Consider the following 14,596-nt stretch of genomic DNA (forward strand, 5'->3'; position numbering starts at 1 on the left):
CAAGTTTTATGCCAGTTCCAGCGTTAAACGCTGGAAATTCTGAGGCTGATTTGCCACGCCGGTTTGAGCCATCAAATCTCGAGTAAAGTATGGACTATTATACATTGCTGGAAAGCCCAGGATGTCTACTTTCCAACGCCATTGAGAGCGCGCCAATTGGGCTTCTGTAGCTCCAAAAAATCCTCTTCGAGTGCAGGGAGGTCAGAATCCAACAGTATCTGCAGTCCTTTTCAGTCTCTGAATCAGATTTTTGCTCAAGACCCTCAATTTTAGCCAGAAAATACCTGAAATCACAAAAAAACACACAAACTCATAGTAAAGTCCAGAAAAGTGAATTTTAACTAAAAACTAATAAAAATATACTAAAAACTAACTAGATCATACTAAAAACATACTAAAAACAATGCCAAAAAGCGTATAAATTATCCGCTCATCAGAGGCCACAACCAAACTCTAAGTTTGGTGTTGAACCCCCACATTCAAACTCTAAGTTTGGTGTTGGGAGGTCCCAACAATGCTCTGATGATCTGTGAAGCTCCATGAGAGCTCACTGTCAAGCTATTGACATTAAAGAAGCGCTTATTGGGAGGCAACCCAATTTTTATTTATATATTTCTATTGTTCTTTTATGTTTTATTAGGTTTATGATCATGTGGAGTCACAAAACAATTGCAAAAATTAAAAATAGAATCAAAAACAGCAGAAGAAACAGCACACCTTGGAGAAAGAGCTTACTGGCGTTTAAACGCTAGTAAGGAGTATCTGGCTGGCATTTAAACGCCAGTAAGGAGTATCTGGCTGGCATTTAACGCCAGAACAGAGCATGAAGCTAGCGTTGAATGCCAGAAACAAGCAGTAGTCTGGCGTTTAAATGCCAAGATTACACCCTGAGGAGAGCTAGCGTTAAACGCCAGAAACAAGCATGGAAGTGGTGTTCAACGCCAGAAACATGCTGTAGATTGGCGTTGAACGCCCAAAACAAGCATGGAAGTGGCATTTAACGCTAGAAACATGCTGCAATCTGGCGTTAAACGCCAGGATTGCATACAAAGGGTATTTTACATGCCTAAAGGGTGCAGGGATGAGAAATCCTTGACACCTCAAGATCTGTGGACCCACAGGATCACCTCAGGATCTGTGGACCCCACAGGATCCCCACCTACCTTCTCCCTCTCTCTCACATCTTTTCATAATGCTCTTCCCCAAACATCATTCACCAATCACCTCAATCACTCTTCCCCACCTACCTTCAAATTCAAAATCTCTTTCCCACCCAAACCCACCCTAAATGACCGAACCCTTACCCCTCTCCCTCCACTATATAAACCCCTCTATCCTTCTTCATTTTCACACATCACTACCCTCTCTTATCTTCCTTGGCCAAATACACATCTCTCTTCTTCTCCTCCATATCTTCTTCTTCTTCATCTATTCTTTCTTCTTTTGCTCGAGGACGAGCAACATTCTAAGTTTGGTGTGGTAAAAGCATAGCTTTTTTGTTTTTCCATAACCATTGATGGCACCTAATGTCGGAGAAACCTCTGGAAAGAGGAAAGGGAAGACAAAAGCTTCCACCTCCGAGTCATGGAAGATGGAGAGATTCATCTCAAAAGCCCATCAAGACCACTTCTATGAAGTTGTGACCAAGAAGAAGGTGATTCCTGAGGTCCCTTTCATGCTCAAGAAAAATGAGTATCCGGAGATCTGACATGAGATCCAAAGAAGAGGTTGGGAAGTTCTTACCAACCCCATTCAACAAGTTGGAATCTTAATAGTTCAAGAGTTCTATGCAAACGCATGGATCACTAGGAACCATGATCAAAGCATGAACCCAAACCCAAAGAATTGGCTTATAATGGTTCTGGGAAAATGCTTAGATTTCAGTTCGGAGAACGTAAGGTTGGCGTTCAACTTGCCTATGATGCAAGAAGACGCACGCCCCTACACTAGAAGGGTCAACTTTGATCAAAGGTTGGACCAAGTCCTCATGGACATATGTGTGGAAGGAGCTCAATAGAAAAGAGACTCAAAAGGCAAGCCGATTCAATTGAGAAGACTGGACCTTAAGCATGTGGCTAGAGGATGGTTGGAGTTCATCCAACGCTCCATCATCCCTACTAGCAACCGATCCAAAGTAACTGTGGATCGGGCCATCATGATCCATAGCATCATGATTGGAGAGGAAGTAGAAGTTCATGAAGTCGTCTCTCTAGAACTCTACAAAGTAGCCGAAAAGCCCTCCACCTTGGCAAGGCTAGCTTTTCCTCATCTCATTTGCCATCTATGCTACTTAGTTGGAGTTGTCATAGAAGGAGACATCCTCATTGAAGAGGACAAGCCCATCACTAAGAAAAGGATGGAGGAAACAAGAGAGCCCATTCATGGATCTCAAGAGATGCATGAGGAAGCTCATCATCAAGAAATCCTTGAGATTTCTCAAGAGATGAAATTTCCTCCAAAAAACTATTGGGAACAACTCAACACTTCTCTAGAAAGATTGTGTCATGACATGAACCAATTAAGGGTGGAACACCAAGAACACTCCATCATTCTCAATGAGATTAGAGAAGATCAAAGAGCTATGAGGGAGGAGCAACAAAAGCAAGGAAGAGACATAGAGGAGCTCAAGAACACCATTGGTCCTTCAAGGAAAAGGTGCCACCATCACTAAGGTGGACTCAATCCTTAACTTCCTTGTTCTTATCTCTCTGTTTTTTTGTTTTTGAGCTTCATGTTTGCCTATGTTTGTGTCTTTATTACATGATCATTAGTGTCTAGTGTCTATGTCTTAAGGCTATGAATAATTCCATGAATCATTCACCTTTCTTAAATGAAAAATGTTTTTAATACAAAAGAACAAGAAGTACATGAGTTTCGAATTCATCCTTGAAATTAGTTTAATTATATTGATGTGGTGACAATACTTTTTGCTTTCTGAATGAATGCTTGAATAGTGCATATTTTTTATCTTGTTGTTTATGAATGTTAAAATTGTTGGCTCTTGAAAGAATGATGAAAAAGAGAAATGTTATTGATGATCTGAAAAATCATAAAATTGATTCTTGAAGCAAGAAAAAGCAGTGAAGAACAAAGCTTGCAAAAAAAATATAAATAAATAAATAAATAAAAGAAAGAAAAAGAAAAAGCAAGCAGAAAAAGCCAATAGCCCTTAAAACCAAAAGGCAAGGGTAAAAAAGATCCAAGGCTTTGAGCATCAATGGATAGGAGGGCCCAAGGAAATAAAATCCAGGCCTAAGCGACTAAATCAAGCTGCCCCTAACCATGTGCTTGTGGCATGCAAGTCCAAGTGAAAAGCTTGAGACTGAGTGGTTAAAGTCGTGATCCAAAGCAAAAAAAAAGTGTGCTTAAGAGCTCTGGACACCTCTAACTGGGGATTTTAGCAAAGCTGAGTCACAATCTGAAAAGGTTCACCCAATCATATGTCTGTGGCATTTATGTATCCGGTGGTAATACTAAAAAACAAAGTGCTTAGGGCCACAACCAATACTCATAAAAGTAGCTGTTTTCAAGAATCAACATACTTAACTAGGAGAATCAATAACACTATCTGAACTCTGAGTTCCTATGGATGCCAAGCATTCTAAACTTCAAGGGATAAAGTGAGATGCCAAAACTGTTCAGAAGCAAAAAGCTACAAGTCCCGCTCATCCAGTTAGAACTAATATTCATTGATATTTTGGGATTTATAGTATATTCTCTTCTTTTTATCCTATTTGATTTTCAGTTGCTTGGGGACAAGCAACAATTTAAGTTTGGTGTTGTGATGAGTGGATAATTTATATGCTTTTTGGCATTGTTTTTAGGTAGTTTTTAGTAAGATCTAGCTACTTTTAGGGATGTTTTTATTAGTTTTTATGCAAAATTCATATTTCTGAACTTTACTATGAGTTTGTGTATTTTTCTGTGATTTCAAGTATTTTTTGGCTGAAATTGAGGGACATGATCAAAAATCTTATAGGAGGCTGGCAAAGGACTGCTGATGCTGTTAGATTCTGACCTCCCTACACTCGAAATAGATTTTCTGGAGCTACAGAACTCCAAATGGTGTGCTTTCAATTGCGCTGGAAAGTAGACATCTAGAGCTTTCCATAAATATATAATAGTTTATACTTTATTTGAGTTTGGATGACGCAAACTGGCGTTCAACACCAGCTCCATGCTGCATTCTGGAGTAAAACGCCAGAAACACGTCACAAACGAGAGTTAAACGCCAAAAAGCCGTTACAACTTGGCGTTTAACCCCAAGAAAAGCCTCTGTACATGTAAAGCTCAAGATCATCCCATGCACACATCAAAGTGGACCCCGGAAGTGGATTTCTGCACTTAGACTTATTTCTGTAAACCCTAGTAACTAGTCTAGTATAAATAGAACTTTTTACTGTTGTATTAGACATCTTTTGATCTTTTGATCATCTTTTGATCTCTGGATCACATTTTAGGGAGGCTGGCCTCACGGCCATGCCTAGACCTTTATCACTTATGTATTTTCAACGGTGAAGTTTCTACACAGCATAGATTAAGGTGTGGAGCTCTGCTGTTCCTCGAGTATTAATGCAATTACTATTATTCTTCTATTCAATTCAGCTTATTCTTATTCTAAGATATTCGTTGCACTTCAACATGATGAATGTGATGATCCGTGACACTCATCATCATTCTCACCTATGAACGCGTGCCTGACAACCACTTTTGTTCTACCTTAGATCGAGCGCGTATCTCTTAGCCTCTATTCCGAAAGATCGGAGTCTTCGTGGTATAAGCTAGAATTATTGGCAGCCACTCCTAAGATCCGGAAAGTCTAAACCTTGTCTGTGGTATTCCGAGTAGGATCTGAGATGGGATGACTGTGACGAGCTTCAAAATCGCGAGTGTTGGGCATAGTGACAGATGCAAAAGAATCACTGGATTCTATTCCGACATGATCGAGAACCGATAGATGATTAGCCGTGCTGTGACAGAGCATTTGGACCATTTTCACTGAGAGGACGGGAGGTAGCCATTGACAACGGTGAAACCCAACATATAGCTTGCCATGGAAGAGAGTAAGAATGATTGGATGGAAGCAATAGGAAAGCAGAGATTCAAAAGAAACATAGTATCTCCATGCGCTTATATGAAATTCCCACCAATGAATTACATAAGTATCTCTATCTCTATTTTATGTGTTATTTATCTTTATATTCGAAAACCATTATAACCATTAGAATCTACCTGACTGAGATTTACAAGATGACCATAATTTGCTTCATACCAACAATCTCCGTGGGATCGACCCTTACTCACGTAAGGTATTACTTGGACGACCCAGTGCACTTGCTGGTTAGTTGTGCGAAGTTGTGACAAAGTGTGATTCACGTTTGAGAGCTCCAAGTCTATTGGCGTCATTGTTGATGATCACAATTTCGTGCATCAATGAGTATATGAAAAATATTATAAAAAATTATAAATTGTACCTTAAAAGGATCAACTTCAATAAAAAACGAAGAATACATTCTTATTCTATGAAGTTGTAAAAAAAAATACTAAATGTAAAATTATGAGCTGACTCTAAAATTTAGATTCATGTACCACAGAAAAATACTATTTATAGACCTTAGTAAAACAAAAATAAATAATGTATTTTTTATAAAATAATTTAGAATAGATGAAAAATTTCATTCGTTTTGGAAGGAAAACGGACTCATGAGAGATCGACACGTCACTCTTATTAGCCGGGAAAAATCGAGTTTTAATATATTAAGTAGATAAATAGATAATATAACATTTAAGCAACTCAAATAATTACTATTTGGATTAGGTCTCACGATTAAATCAATAGTTATTTAATAATAGAGAAATTAATTTGATTCCAAAACGTTTTTAGCCCAATTAGAGAGTATTGAAATAACGCATACATGTCCAACATCACCAATAATGCAAAGGAATGATCCAGGTAGGGGAGGGACTGGTTTAAATGAGCTAGAGTGGTCCATCATTTCAAGGCCTCCAACATTTTCATCATCTTGAAGTAAGGTAATGAAGCCTGTATCCGTATGTATTGGTGCCCCTGTAGAGCCTATGTTTTCTGGGTTGAAGCTATATCTGATACTTCTAAATATGAATGGCCAATCCTTAATATCAGTAGTCACTAGTCACTACGCCTAAAAGACTCCGCCATTTTTTGTGATACACTTGCTGCCACGTCATAAATAGTTTGGCTATATTCGTGATGTGAAACAAACAAAGTCACAACTAGGGTGGCAAACGGGTTTAAATCTGTCAAAATTAGTTCGTGTAACTCGCTAAAAAAATAGGTCGAGCTGAAAAGTTAGGACCACCAAATAATAAGAGTCCGTCTAACCTGTACTGCTTAAACTGCGGGTTTTGGTGGGGCAAGACGGGCTTCCTTGCCGGAATTAGTTTTTTTTTGGTAATGGGGTATTTTTTCAATTTTTTTGCCAAAATCCAATTTTTTCCAACCTAACTTACAAGAGTATGAAGATAAAAATTGAGTATTTTGGATTATATTTATGTTGCTTAGGAGATAATATTTATAATTATGTTTTGGTAAGACGGTAATTTTTTGACCAAAACTCAACTTCTTCCTACCTAACTTATAAGAGAATAAAAATAAAAATTGAGTGTTTTGGATTATGTTTATTTTGCTTTGGAGACAATATTTATAATTACAAAGACTTTAATATTTGTGAATATAAAAAATATAATTTTTTTATGCCTTTAGAAATTATAAATTTACTAACATGATTGTGAAATTATATATATATTATTTAGTAGTTAATAGTTAAAAAAAAAAAGAGAAATTTTGGCGGGTTCAACCCGCCATCTCGCAGTTAGGCGGGACGGGGTGTGATTCTAGGCGGACTTCTGGCGGAGCGCGCTTCCCCGCTTGCCACCTCTAGTCACAATCTTATTATAAAGTGTGAAAGAGGCAACTACCAATGCAAAGATCTAAAACTAGTATTTTTATCCGTAATACTATTATGAGAATATAAATCTTTTAAAATTACGTAGGTCCTGGTATTATAGATTATGACACGAAAAATGTATAGTATTAAACTACTTTTATAAAATGGTCATAAGGGACAAAAGTTCACATCGACTAAAAAGACTAGAGTCTTAAACAGAATTAAATAATAAATTTTTTAGTTATTATTTTCAAAAGAAACAGTTAAATTTTTTTTACTTAATTTTACATTTGTTTTAAAAAGATAAGCAGTAAAAATTTAAAATTAAATAAAAAATATGTATATAATAATATTTTTATTTAAATTATATTATGTTGTTAATTTTATTTTTTGTAGAACATAAAGGTAGAGAAAAATAGAGAATGAGAGAAAAAAAAAAGAAAGATAAAGAAAAATGAGAAAGAGAGTTTGTTAATTTTAGAAGTTAAGAAAATTTTTTATTTTAATTATAATAAAAATATCTGATGACACATTTTGATTACTAATATAAAATATGAATTATAAATTATATATAGAGTTGAAAGGATAGAGAGAGATAGAATAAAAAGAGAGAGGTAGATAAGAAAATATAAGAAAAAAGTTTACTAATTTTAGAAAAAAAATATTTTTTCTAAATTTTAATAAGAAAGTGTCATGTGACATATTTTAGTTATTAAATTAGTTAATAATATATAAATATAATATATAATATAGCTATATTTCAATTTTAATATTTTAATTTTAATTTAATATAGCTAATTTTAGTATACACATGACATATCAATAAAATTAAACACACATAAAACTATGAGATTAGCCAAGTCAATTGAATTTGGTCGTTTCATATATGTTCACTTTTTTTTTGCTAGCTTTCTAAATAATATGGTTTTAATCGATTTTTTATTTTAATTGAATTAAATGAACAATTTGATTTGAATCGGTTTAAATTTGAACATTTTTTATTTGTTATTATTTAATAAAAAATATCTACAAAATTTAAAATATAATCTGAAGAATGATTTACATAAAAATAAAAATTAAAAATTTCATTTTACAATTAAAATTTATTAAGTATTAAAATATTGGACTAAAAATTTTTTAAAATTGCTTTGGGATATTCCCGGGAACAAGAAGAACTGACATGTGCTTTGGCGGTACACCCAATTGAGAGCAAAAATGATGCAGAGTCTGCGGTGACTTATGAATGTCATAGACTCCCAAACTCTCATAGCAAGGATATATTTCCTTAATAACGGACTATTGCTTCTTCCTAGGAACAAGTTTGATAACATGGAAGAGCAAGAAGCAAAATGTGGTGGCCAGATCATTAGCAGAAGCTAAGTACAGAGTTCTCACGGCAGCAACATGTGAAGCCCAATGGATACGCTTCATCATGAATGACCTCAAAATCCCACAAATAAATCCAATAGCCATCTACTGCAACAGCCAAGCAGCATTACACATAGCTGCAAATTCAGTGTTTCACGAGAGAACAAAGCATATAGAAGTAAATTGTCACATTGTTCGCGACAAAACCAAGGAACAAGTGATCAAGCTACTGCCCATTAAGTCTGCCGAACAAGCTGCAGACATCCTGACTAAAGCATTGAGTCCCAAGTTGTTCGATTCATGTCATCGCAAGTTCAGGCTCCTCAACATACATACGCCTGACTTGAGGGAGGGTGTGACTTGATAACTCGCCTGATTAGATTAGATTAGTTAGCAAGTTAGCACTACTTTAAGTTTGTTAGAATTAGTTAGCATTGGCTCACTCTATTTATAATTAGTTAGTTAGCCTTCTTAGTAAGTTTATGTATAAATACAAAAACCTGTGACTAAAAGTAATAGTTCAATCACTAATTTGATTTCTACAAATTCTCTTAACAAAAAATGTGCAAAGAAACGTTCTCCCTATACTCCACTGATTCTTGAATCATTTCCTTTAGATAAAGCTCGAACTCACCTTTCACATGGTGCGGTGAGCTTGGAGCTAAAATCTGAAGGTTGAGTAGATTCGAACGAACAGTGAGGGAGAGGTGATTGACGCATCAAGTCGAATTGTCATTTGAGACTACAAGTCCAATTTCTTGCTTCAAAACCCTAGATCTTTCGATTCCTGATTGTGATCGATGCATCAGTTCCTTATTCATGACTTCCATTTCAAATTATTGTTTCGAACCCTTAAACTTCAAGTCTTGATTCAATCTTCTCTGATTCTTCCCCAAATTCTTCAACCAACAACTTCTCCTCTTCGTTTCTGCCCAATTCTTCATCTTCTCTTCACTCACATGATAGAGATTGATGAGATTACAATGAGCTTAGCAAATTTTTGGTTTTTCCGATGCTAACAATTGTTTTCCGATCAATGAGTTTAGAGAAGAAGTTCTGAATCTTGAACGCTAAAAAATTCATTGATACATATGGCACCAGATTAGAGAAACGAGCTTCCAAACATAGACATGCACACTTTCGTGAGTATGATGAATCAATTCAACTTCATGCAATCTCAGCAAGCAAGGAACAACATGAGTCCTCTCACATATCCATTGAGACCGTACTACCTGCATCCTGGTGAAAGTCCAGGATCTCCTTTGATCGCTACAATCTTAACATCCTCAAACTACCACAGTTGGGAAAGAGGAATGTGGAGAGCGTTGAGATTAAAAAATAAGGTAAAATTTGTTGATGGTTCAATTGAAAAACCAGATGTGAATGATCCATGGTATGAAGCATGGGATAGATGTAACAATATCGTCATTTCTTGGATAACCTTGGCATTAAGTCTAGAAATTGCTCAAAGTGTGATCTGGCACGATGTTGCAGCAGATTTGTGGCGAGACCTAAAACACAGGTATAGTCAAGGGGATATATTCAAGATGGCCGAACTTGATGATGAGCTAAGCACAATCAAATAGGGTGAACTCTCTGTCACAAAATACTTCACCAAATTGAAAGCAATTTGGGAAGAACTTGAAAATCTGCGACCTATACCTCCTTGTGTAACGTGTACAGCAACTAACTGTGCGTGTGGTCTGGAGATTGTCAGAAAGTATAGAGAAGATGCCTATGTGGTACGATTCCTGAAAGGATTGAATGAAGCTTACTCTCAAGTAAAATCTCAAGTCATGTTGATGAAGCCAATACCAAAGATTGACCAATGTTCATATTATGGTAAGACTGGCCACTTAGTTGATGTATGTTACAAGAAACACAGAATGCCACCTTATTTCAAACAAAGTGGAATAAGCTTCATCAACAATGTAGCTGCTGAAGAGAATCCCGACACAGACAGCAGCGCCATTGGAGAGGACAGTAAGGCTGAGCTAAAGTTTACCCTAGAGCAAAAACACACACTATTGTCTCTGCTACAGCAATCAGATGCACAACAAATACAAAAGACGATAGGTACAACAAACCAAGCGGTATCACTCCTATCCAACCAAGGTATAGCTTTCACAATGTCTCTTGAAGTGTTTAGCAACAGTGCCTGGGTGATAGACTCAGGGGCCACACACCATGTGTCATTCTCTTTAGATGCTTTTCAATCATACTATCATGTTGATCCGATCACTGTCAAACTCCCAGATGGAACCCGTACAAACACCTCAATAGTAGGAACCATATTTTTCTCAGAGTCATTCTTTCTTAACAATGTCCTTTTCATTCTAGAATTTAAGTTCAATTTGGTTTCAGTTTCTAAACTAGCTAGCTCCATTCACTGTGAATTTGTTTTTAATGATGTTTGCTACATGATTCAGGATTGCTCTTCCAGGAAGATGATTGGTCAAGCTGAACAAAGAAGAGGGCTATATGCTTTTGAGAACTTAACTCCAACTCGGTCAACTAATAAGGTACCAGCAGCAGCACTCATCACACACAACCACAACAAAAGGGACACCACACAATTGCATAATAACATCTGGCATTGTAGACTAGGTTATTTACTAAAGGATAAAATTGTTATAATGCAAAAATACTATGGTTGCATAGAAAACTCACATTGTAATAAACCATGTGACTCATGTCATTTCTCAAAACAAAAATGATTGGCATTTGGACATAGTTTGTTAAAGACAGAAAATAATTTTGATTTGATTCACTTAGATATATAGGGACCCATTAATCACTTATCTGCTGCTGGTCATCAATACTTCCTTACAATTGTGGATGATAATACATGGCTCTTTTTTATGAAATTAAAGTCTGAAGTCAGAGACCTGATCAAAAGCTTTGTGACACTAATCTAAACTCAGTTCAACAAAACAATTAAAAAGATACGAACTGACAATGGATTAGAGTTCCAAATGCAATCATATTATGAGGCCATGGGCATTATCCACCAAACTAGTTGTGTTGAAACTCCTCAACAAAATGGCATTGTTGAGAGAAAACATCAACACATACTAGAAGTGACTCGAGCACTCATGTTTCAAGCAAACATTCCAAAGTGATTTTGGAATTATGCAAGTGCTCAAGCCATTCACATAATTAATAGGATTTCCAGCACAATTTGAAAAATAAGTCCCCATACCAAATTCTATTTGACAAACTACTAGATATCAACTACTTTCGAGTATTTAGCTGTCTTGCTTATGTGGCCACCACTGCAGCTCATTAAAAAAGCTTGATTCAAGAGCCAGAAAATGTGTTTTTTTTATGCATAAGCAAAGAGTTAAAGGTTACCTTCTCTATGATCTAAAGACTAGAGAAATGTTCCTTTTTAGAGATGTTGAGTTCTATGAGCACCTTTTTCCTTTTCATTCAATTACTCATGACACCTCTGATTCTACACTAGAATCAGAAAATCATATTCATCAATTCATAGATCCATTTGACTCAACCATTCACTCTCATTCATAAAATATCACTCACTTCTCATCCAATAATACACTGTGTGCATCTTCTCAAATAGTTTCAAGTTCTCCCTCACACACATCATTACATAACCATTCATTATCACAACATGAATTTCAACCTGCATCACACACTATTGCACCAAATCAGAACACTACACTGCCTGCTGGGCCTATTAGGCGATCCTCAAGAGAACAGAGACTCCCTCTTACCTAAAGGAATTCCATTGCTCCTTATGGAACACAGGACCAACTTGCCAATCATCTTCAGCTCCTGCAACTCGATGCAAATATCCACTAAGTGATGTCTTATCCTACGAGTCACTGTCATCTTCACATAGAAACATATCCTTAGCACTTTTCACTATCAAAAAACCAAAAACCTATCAAAAGGCAATTGTGCATCCTTGCTGGCAGCAGGCCATTACTGCAGAACTTGAAGCTCTAGAGAAAAACAACACTTGGTTCCTTAGTACTCTGCCAAAAGGGAAATGCACGATCGACTGCAAATGGGTATTCAAAACTAAACTCAAAGCTGATGGAAGCGTTGAGTGGTACAAGGCGCGTCTCGTTGCAAAGGGTTTCACCCAAGTCCCTGGCCATGACTACTTTGATACGTTCAGCCCTGTGGTTAAAATGAACACACTCAAAATCCTTCTCGCTGTTGCAGCCACAAGTGATTGGATCGTTCATCAAATTGATGTCAACACAGCCTTCCTCCAAGGCGATCTCCCTGAAAATGTGTATATGAAGGTTCCACCAGGCCTTAAAGTTGATGATTCTACTTTGGTTTGCAAACTCACACGGTCCCTTTATAGTTTAAAACAAGCAAGTAGACAGTGGCACACCAAACTTGCCACCACTCTAACCGGTCTTGGGTACCATCAATCGAAACATGATGATTGTCTCTTCACCAAGAATTCTGGTAATTCCTTCACTGTTTTACTTGTATATGTAGATGACCTCGTCTTGGCAGGAAATTGTATGGTTGAGATTCAGACTGTCAAGGATCACTTGTATAAATTGTTCCAGATCAAGGACATTGGTGAGCTTAAATACTTTTTAGGCATCGAGTTTGCCAGAAGCAGGGAGGGATTTGCAATGTACCAACACAAATATTGCCTTGAACTACTTGAAGACTGTGGCATGCTGGCTGCCAAGAGTGCCACAACTCCAATGGATTACTCCAGTCAACTATCAAAATCCACAGAAACAAGGTTGGAGACCAACACTGAATATCGAAGACTAATTGGGCGCCTACTCTATTTAGCAAACACAAGACCCAAAATCAGCTATGCCATCGGCAAGTTGAGTCAATTTCTGAAATATCCTACTGACAAACACTTCGAAGTTGGCCTGAGAATACTGAGATACTTAAAATCCTCCCCAGTATAAGGCCTATTTTCTCCACTAAGTTAGATCTTGAAGTAATTGGATATTCAGATAGCAATTGGGTTGTATGTCCCGATTCGAGAAGGTCAGTAACCGGCTATTGCTTCTTCCAAGGAACAAGTTTGATAACATGAAAGAGCAAGAAGCAAAATGTGGAGGCCAGATCATCAGCAGAAGCTGAGTATAGGGCTCTCACGGCAGCAACATGTGAAGCCCAGTAGATACGTTTCATCATGAATGACCTCAAAATCCCACAAATAAAGCCAATAGCCATTTACTGCGACAGTCAGGTAGTATTACACATAGCTGCAAATTCAGTGTTTCACGAGAGAACAAAGTATATAGAAGCAGATTGTCACATTGTTCGTGATAAAACCAAGGAACAAGTGATCAAGCTACTTTCTATTAAGTCTGCTGAACAAGCTGCAGACATCCTGACTAAAGCATTGAGTCCCAAGTTGTTCAATTCATGTCATCGCAAGTTCAGACTCCTCAACATACATGCACCTGACTTGAAGGAGGGTGTGACTTGATAACTCGCCTAATTAGATTAGATTAGTTAGCAAGTTAGCACTGCTTTAAGTTTGTTAGAATTAGTTAGCATTGGCTCGCTCTACTTATAATTAGTCAGTTAGCCTTCTTAGTAAGTTTGTGTATAAATACAAAAACCTGTAACTGAAAGTAATAGTTCAATCACTAATTTGATTTCTGCAAATTCTCTCAACAAAGAATGTGCAGAGAAATGTTCTCCCTACACTTCACTGATTCTTGAATCATTCCCTTTAGATAAAGCTCAAACTCATCTTTTACATTTCCGGTGCCCTGTACCCACTTTCAGGGATCACTGCCTTCTTTTGCTTCTTGATCTCCATAGGAAGCTCATAAAGATATTTTGCCACTATTTTCATATCCGCCATGAGTATTTCTGGAACTGTGAGATTGATGATCTTGAAGCACCTACATCTCTCACATGCCTTTTTTAGCTTCTTCAACTCCTCCTTCTTATTTTTTAGTTGCTCAAAATCTACTACGAAAACCTTCACTGTTGTTTTCTTTATCTTTGCTTCTGGGTTGTTTTTGTTTTGGCCACAAGAGAAAATATATAACAGCTCCATTTGTATATCTCTTTTTAATTTGATGTCTACCACTTTTGCATATATTTTTCACTTTTGGATTTAAAAATGACAAATATACACTTATAACATATATATGTGTGTATATATAGGTCTATCTAAAACTAGCACAGTAATTTTGTGCTTTTTGAAGGCGTCACTTTTAATGAATTATTTGATTTTTTTAAATAAAAATTAAAAGATATTATAAAAAAAATTATTGATAAACTTTATGAGTATAAAATATATTAGTGTATACATATATAAATATATT

The 14,596-nt window shown here is 36.6% G+C and overlaps 1 pseudogene; it reads right to left on the bottom strand.

Moving 5' to 3' along the window:
- LOC107474477 (2-oxoglutarate-dependent dioxygenase DAO-like) overlaps positions 1-14,325 on the bottom strand; it is a 48,647-nt pseudogene extending 34,322 nt beyond the window's left edge.
- Between the last annotated feature and the right edge of the window lie 271 nt (positions 14,326-14,596).

This window comes from Arachis duranensis, chromosome 2 (assembly GCF_000817695.3).
Source record: "Arachis duranensis cultivar V14167 chromosome 2, aradu.V14167.gnm2.J7QH, whole genome shotgun sequence".
Taxonomy (NCBI): Eukaryota; Viridiplantae; Streptophyta; class Magnoliopsida; order Fabales; family Fabaceae; genus Arachis; species Arachis duranensis.